We start from the raw sequence: 7,184 nt of genomic DNA, 5'->3' as shown, positions 1-7,184 counted from the left end.
GGAAGAGTCCCCTCCTGCCAGTGACTTCCCCAGGGAGAAAATTAGGATGACAAGGGGAAAAAAAGGGAATGTCTGGGCTTCTCTGGGGATCTGTTTGAAGAAGATAACTGCACAGCTTGTAAGTAATCTGTTTACTTCCCCTCCAGCAACAGATACCACTGTGTTTACATCTATAACACCTTGCACTGTGTCTCACTGCTTGAAAACTTCCAGTTTCCCCTAGCCACATCCTTTTGCTGAAGGGTGACATGGAATAACTCAGCTGGACACAGGGCTTGAAACAGATTTCCCCGTGCCTTTCTCTCACGTGACTTCTGGCTTGTGGTTTCTTACCTTGCTTACTTATGTTATTGACTTTTTTTTATTTATTATTTTTTTTAATTGATTTTTAATGCTTTTTATCATCTGTGGTTTCTGCTGGCAGGTGCTGCCCAGGAGTGTTAATGCTCATATCATCACACATCAAACCCAGCAATCCCAGGATCCTATTTCTCCTCAATTGGACTATTTATTAAGTGAAATCATTTCTTGTGTGCAAGGAGCACTTTTGCTTAAAGGCCTCCATTCTTGGACAATATGCTGAGAAACTTCTAAATTAGGAATTCAGCATTAAACCCGTTTTATAAAGTTGGAAAGTGAGGCAAGGCAGCAGTCTCAACTTCTCTAGTGACAGCTTGGAAAATCCTAACTCCAACCCTCTCCTCTAATGAGCCTGCTTTTCACACCAAAGCCAGGGAACAAATTCACAGAGCCCCCAAAAAAAGGGGTCCTAGTGAGCAGAACAAGCACCAGCACAGCCACGGCCAGCCATGGTGGTTGGACATCAGATGAGCTGTGCTGTTGTTGAGGAAGCCAAAACATCACCAGGGTTGAAAAGCTCTTGTATAGTCAGGGGAGAGGAGAGTACCCTACTCTGAAATACTTTGTGATGCTGAGTCTGGCCACTGGAAGGAGTGATGGCGAGTCCCATCCCCAAGCCTAGACACTCACAGGTCCTCTCTTCTTCCCCAGAGCTTTCCATTGATCCTGATCTTTCCTCTTTCCCCCTCCCTGCCTGTGAAAAGAAGGGGAAGAGATGGTGGTGAAGTCCTTCTTCTACCTTCCCACTCCACACTGACCACTGAAATGCATTGTAGCTGCAACCAGCTTCACCATTCCACGTGTCCATTCCCCTGATACACACACTCTTGGGGATCACAGGAACTTTACAGATAATTCTTGGGTGGAGTATGGAGGGAGAGGGATCCCCCAGCTCTTCCTTTCCAGCCTGCAGGCAATCCTGCCCTGGTCCCCAGCCCTGGTCCTTCACCTCCCAACAGGGATGCTGAGCTCTGAGTGCATCTGCCTTTCAGCTCTGGTGATGTGAGTGTGGAGAATAAGAGATGAAGAGACACAACAACACAGCTTGCCAAGAGGTGAGCTTCAGAGAGACTTTCCCTCGGCAAGGACTAAGGGAGAGGAAAGGGCCAAGTCATTATGAAAGTGTTTTCCCCCATCTTGCCTCTAATTCTGCAAAATCCCTGCTCCAGCCAGACCCACAGGGGTGAATGAGACACCCTAATTATCCAAGGACACTTCAGTGAGAAATGGAAATTTTGCTTTTCCTGATCTATCCCAGGATTTTTTGAATTGGGACCCTATTCCCACCATTGTCCCAGTCTTGGGGCTTGAAATTCCCAGGTGTCTATGGAGAGCTTGGTACCACACAGCAGAGTCAACTTCTGCAGCCCCCTCTCACAAGACCAAAAGCTGGTGGAGATCCAGGAAACAGTAATCTGAAGAAAAACAAAACAAAACAAGAACGACTAAGTGCAGTTCTAGGTAGAGGGGAAGAAGGGGGGGAAATATTTTAACTAGTAGGAAGCTGTTTGAAACACTGAAGATGTTTGTCCTGGAGGGAGCTGCCTTGTATCAGCCTGCATTATGGTGGGGCACATAATGATACTGTTGCCAGTGAAGTCAAAACAGGAGCAGCCAAAATGGTCACATAAAGGGAATCCCTGTAACAAGGTGTCAGCTGTTCCTTTTCCTCGTTTGGAAACTGTATTCACAAGCAGGAAAGCTCTGAGCACCCTCTAAATCCAGTGGTGGTAACAATAATTACAGAGTCTTTTCCCACAGTACCTGTTGGAAACTGGGAGCCACTTAGTTCAAACCTCGGGTAGCACAAAAGGTTTCTTTCGTGCCATAAAAGCAGATTCATTTTCCGGGCTCTCCTTGCATTTGTGTTTCCCAAGCAGTGCTATAGATGGCAGTAGGTGGTATTTACGGAGTTGTTTCCCCAAGTCAATCTCCTTATTTTAGCAGAAAGCGAGAGGATTTCGTTTCCTTGTGGTTACAACGCGCTCAGAAGGTGAACTCCTAAATCAGTGGAGAAAGTGGAAGGAAAAGGCAAGAAAAGTCTCCTTGCCTGAGTACTGGCAAAGAGAGCTTGAGATGTAAAATCCTTCTGTGTTTTATAGGATTGTCTATCCCTTTTCACAGGGGTGAAAGGGAGAGCTGAACAAGAAGTTTTCCATCCTGGAAACAAACAAGTTGAAGATGTCTCAACTGGCTGTCAGAAAACCATGAAATAGACCCCAAATCCCAGATTGTCTTTCACAAACCAGCAGTTAAGCACTATATATTAATTTAATTCAAGCAGGTCAAAATAACTCATTGAATTGAAACCTATATTTCTGTTTTGTAATTCCTTTCATATCAGTAGGGCAGCTTTCAAAATTAAAAATAATGGTAAGGGCATAATGTTTGGGGTTTGTGGGGGGTTTTTAGGTCTTTTGGGGTTTTGTTTGTTTGTTTTCCACAAAAATGCCAACATTCCTTTTTCCCTTCTTATAGTAAAACATTCCTTTTCCACACACTGAAGCCTAATTTCAATGTACTGACAATTCTAGCCCAAAAAGAGAGTGAAGAATCATACTGAATAAATCTGCAACTTGTTGCAAATTTCTTTCTCTTCCTGCTGGGTATTTGGTGCATTGATGTTGCACAGTGGAAGGACATTATTAACTGAAACTTAGTGTAAAGAAGCTCCTGAGGTTCATGGCTACATCAGTACTGGTTTTCATCAGATCTGCTAGTGCCTTCAACAGAGTTGGGGTAAACTCACACATTCTCCATCCCTGCAGCAGAAGCAATGACCCTTGCACCTGAAGTTAAATAAAAATAATTTGAAGTGGAGAAAAAAATAAAAGGAACACACCTTCCTTCCATGTTTAAAATTCCCCACAGCAATGAGTTCACTGAAAGGTGTCATCTCCCAGGGTCATTTCTAAATAATCCAAGCAAGAAAATAACCAAACCTGATGGTGAAGGGACTGGAACACCTGTCTTATGGGGAAAGGCTGAGAGACCTGGGGCTGTTTAGTCTGAAGAAGAGAAGACTGAGAGGGGATATTATTAATATCTATAAATACCTGGCCCCACACTAGTGCAGTCTGGTGGGAAGGACTCACACTGGAGAAATTTGTGGAGGTCTTTCTCCCATGGGAGAGGCCCCACACCGGAGCAGGATGCGAGGATTCCTATCCCTGAGGAGGAAGGAGAGGCAGAGACAAAGGGTAATGAACTGACTGCAACCCCCTTTCTCCATCCCCCTGTATAGTTTGGATGGAAGAGGTAGAGAAGTTTGGAGCAAAGTAATGTGGACCTGTGAAGAAGGGAGGGGGTGGGGGAAAGTGTCTGATGATTTAGTTTTTCTTTCTCGTCACCCCACTCTGATGTTGAGTAGGTTTTGCCCATGACAGTGAGTGATCTCCCTGTCCTTATCTCCACCCAAGAGCTTTTTTCTGTATTTTCTCTCCCCTGTCCAGCTGAGAAGGGTAGTGGTAGAGCAGTTTGGATGGGAACTTGGCATCCAGCCAGGGTCAGCCCACCACAATCATCGTCTTGTTCCCATGTTCCCGGCTCCCAGGGACTACATCTCAGTTGATTTACATACAAGGATCTAAGTCAGCTTTTCACTGCTGTCAGAAGAGATAAGCAAAGAAGGACTCCCCAAAGATTCACACAATGCTGTGCTTCCAGCCTCATTTTGCAGATTCTATTAATTCAAATCATCTTCAAGTCTTATTCTTGCAAGACCAAGTACTTCCAGACTCAGAGAGAAACTAATGGAGTCGGAGAGTGTTCAAAACTTTTTAGGATCTGTTCCTTTGATGCTTACATGAACAAAAATCAGCCATTTTCACACAGCTGTATTTGACCCAAGCATGCTGTCTATGTGTGGAAATCAAAGTTTGATCCTGTAGCTGTACAGCTCATTTGATCTATTAATATGTTCTATATGCTGTAATGCAAGGTCGAACCCATATCACTTATTGAACTTACCATGGAAGTCCTTCAACAGAAGGTGGGATTAATCCTGAATTAAGGAAGACAAAGCAATGACTTTAGGACTAAAGAAAGCATTCGCTCAAACTCAGCCCTGTAACCATTGTAATTTTTTTTGTTGTGTTTGGTTAGGTATTGTTTGTTTTCTTGTTTCCACAGCTGTAATTATAATGTATGCTGGGACATGTCTCTATGATAATGGAGAAGCCACTTATCAGACACCTAATCACTTTCTCCTGGCATAAGTCACTGAGATCTGTTTGGACAAGCCTGGTTGTTGAGCTATTTGCTACTAGTGTACAACTCACTTCTTGATGCTACGTGTGGTTGCAAATACTCTGCAGAGGCTTCCAAACCTTCTGCTGCTGCAATGCTATTTCTAAACACCATGACCTGGCATCTCTTTTACTTCTTGATGGCAATTTACTGTTTCAGAATGTGCCCACTCCCCTCATTGACTTTTCAAGGGCTTCCATTTCAGACACAGGCTGTCTGTATTTGGCCATACCCTGTTTTATTAGCAGTGCCACAGCAGCCAAATCCTTCAGTCCCAGCACAGCTCTCTAGAGAAAGGCAAGTCCCACATCCCATTCTTCCAAGGGAGAAGGCAGCACGTGGTGAATAAATGCTTTGCCCCAGGTCATATAGGAAGCCTGTGGCTGAAGAGGTAACTGCACCCAGACTTTCCCAGGCTCACTCTGACCATGAACCTTTGTAAGAATTATTACAATTATTGAATTTTTTACCCTCCTTTTGCTCAGAAACTTGTCATTATTCTGCACGAGTCCTTCTCTGCTTTCTTTGTATTACCATCCTAAAATATTAAGATTATTTCCTTTGAAGTGAGTGCAGCAACCATTTTGTTGGTGGTGCTCTTCTAGGAAAGACCTTCGTGCCTTTCCACAGCTCTTTGCTTTAATCTGAAAATAAGTCTCTTTAGACAGAAAAAAAACATGTTTTCTCCCTCTGAGTGTTGAACATAATATTATGACTTGTACATAAACCCTGTTGCAATTATGAGGAACTTTATTCTCTCCTGTTAAACCTAAAACTCTGTGAAAATCTTATGTACTTGGGGACAGAACAAGACAACAAAATTAAAGCTTAAGGGACAGGACCAACTAATGTTAAGCTCAAGATATATCAGAAATGCAGCTTTTCTGTGTTGGTTTTGTTTGTTTTCTTTCTTATTTTGAATGACCCTCAAGTTTTGCAGTTCACTGTACTTCTAGAAATGAATGCAACTGCTGAAGTTTGAGTGAAACCTACCTCATTCTTTTTATTATGTACTTTGAGGGAAAACAAGGCCATTTGCTCTCAAGAACCTTCACCTCTTCCCAGCATTTCTGACACCACCTAGGGGAGACCACGGACTCTAGAAAACATCTCCCCCTCTGGTTAAAGAGGTGGTTTAGATTTAGATGCAGCCTCTGGAGGATCCTTGAAAGCTAGGAAGGTAATCTGAGAGGCACAGAAGAACCACTGATGTGCCATTTATGCAGGGAAAAGCTGCTTATCTGCTTTGAAAAACATGGGCTTAAGGAGATTAAGGTAGAAAGAACAATTGTGGTCCAGAAGCGTGGGGATAGAGCAAATGACCTCAGGGCCCTTTCCAGCACCAGCTGTGTCACCCAACCTGCCTCACCTTGATCAGAGTTGGCAGCACAATCTAAGAGCCCACATGCTGATTGCATTTGTCCTTTCCTTCTTTGTAAGTGACTTTTTTTTCCCTGCATTTCCTTCAATGTGTTATTCAGAGGCTCATTTAATATCTAATGAACCTTGTTTGTTTGCTTGTTTGTTTATTTTCTTTCTAATAAGAGTGCTTTTTCTTCAAGACCCACGTGTACAGCCAGATACTGCTAATTTCTTTCCCTTTCTTCCCATTCTTCACCACACAAGTCTCACAAGACTACAGAGAGCACCTGAATTTGGGGCCAGGTCAACTGCTATAAGTCTGAGATCAACAGAACAAGCTGAAGCTGATGTTGGGAAAAAGAGAATAAAGTGAACATTGTTTATTTGGAGCAGGAGGTGAGAAATATCATAGAATCATAGAACGGTTAAGGTTGGAAGGGACCTTAAGATCATCAGGTTCCAACCACCCTGCTACAAGCAGGGAAACCTCCCACCAGACCAGGCTGCACAAACCTCATCCAGCCTGGCCTTGAACACCTCCAGGGATGGGGCTTCCACAACCTCCCTGGGCAACCTGTTCCAGTGGCTTCCTACCCTCATGGTGAAGAATTTCTTCCTGATGTCTAATCTAAATGTCCCCTCTTTCAGTTTAAAACCATCACCCCTTGTCCTTTCACTGCCCTCTCTGGTGAAAAGCCCCTCCCCAGCTTTCCTGTAGCCCCTTCAGGCACTGGAAGGTGCTCTAAGGTCTCCCTGGAGCCTTCTCTTCTCCAGCCTGAATAGCCCCAACTCTTTCAGCCTATCTCCATAACAGAAGTGCTCCAGCATTTTGGTCATCTTTATGGCCCTTCTCTGGGCCATAATATGCCCCATATTCAGGCACACACGAATCTTTCACATCCTTTTGGCAGGCACAAGCTTAGTTTCCTGCACTACTGGTGTGTAGGCACATGGGCATACTCGTGTCTGGATGTTTTGTCCCAGGCATCATATCAGTTGTCCTTCAACTCCTCCAGAGTTTATCACAAACTGCAAAGCAAACCTTTCAGAGAAAGCCCAGGAGCTTGTAGAAGGGTTGGGGAAATGGGAATAAGGTTCTCCAGGGAGGTTAAAACTCATAACATCAGCAACTTTGCAGGAGTGTAGGAATGACTTGAAATAATTGGAAGAGACCGAGAACATCCTACTCCATACAGCTGCACGTCCCTTCCCTG

Source organism: Apus apus, chromosome 2 (assembly GCF_020740795.1).
Source record: "Apus apus isolate bApuApu2 chromosome 2, bApuApu2.pri.cur, whole genome shotgun sequence".
In the NCBI taxonomy this organism is placed as follows: domain Eukaryota; kingdom Metazoa; phylum Chordata; class Aves; order Apodiformes; family Apodidae; genus Apus; species Apus apus.
The sequence above is the reverse complement of the archived record's forward strand: the minus strand, read 5'-3'. Positions refer to the sequence as shown.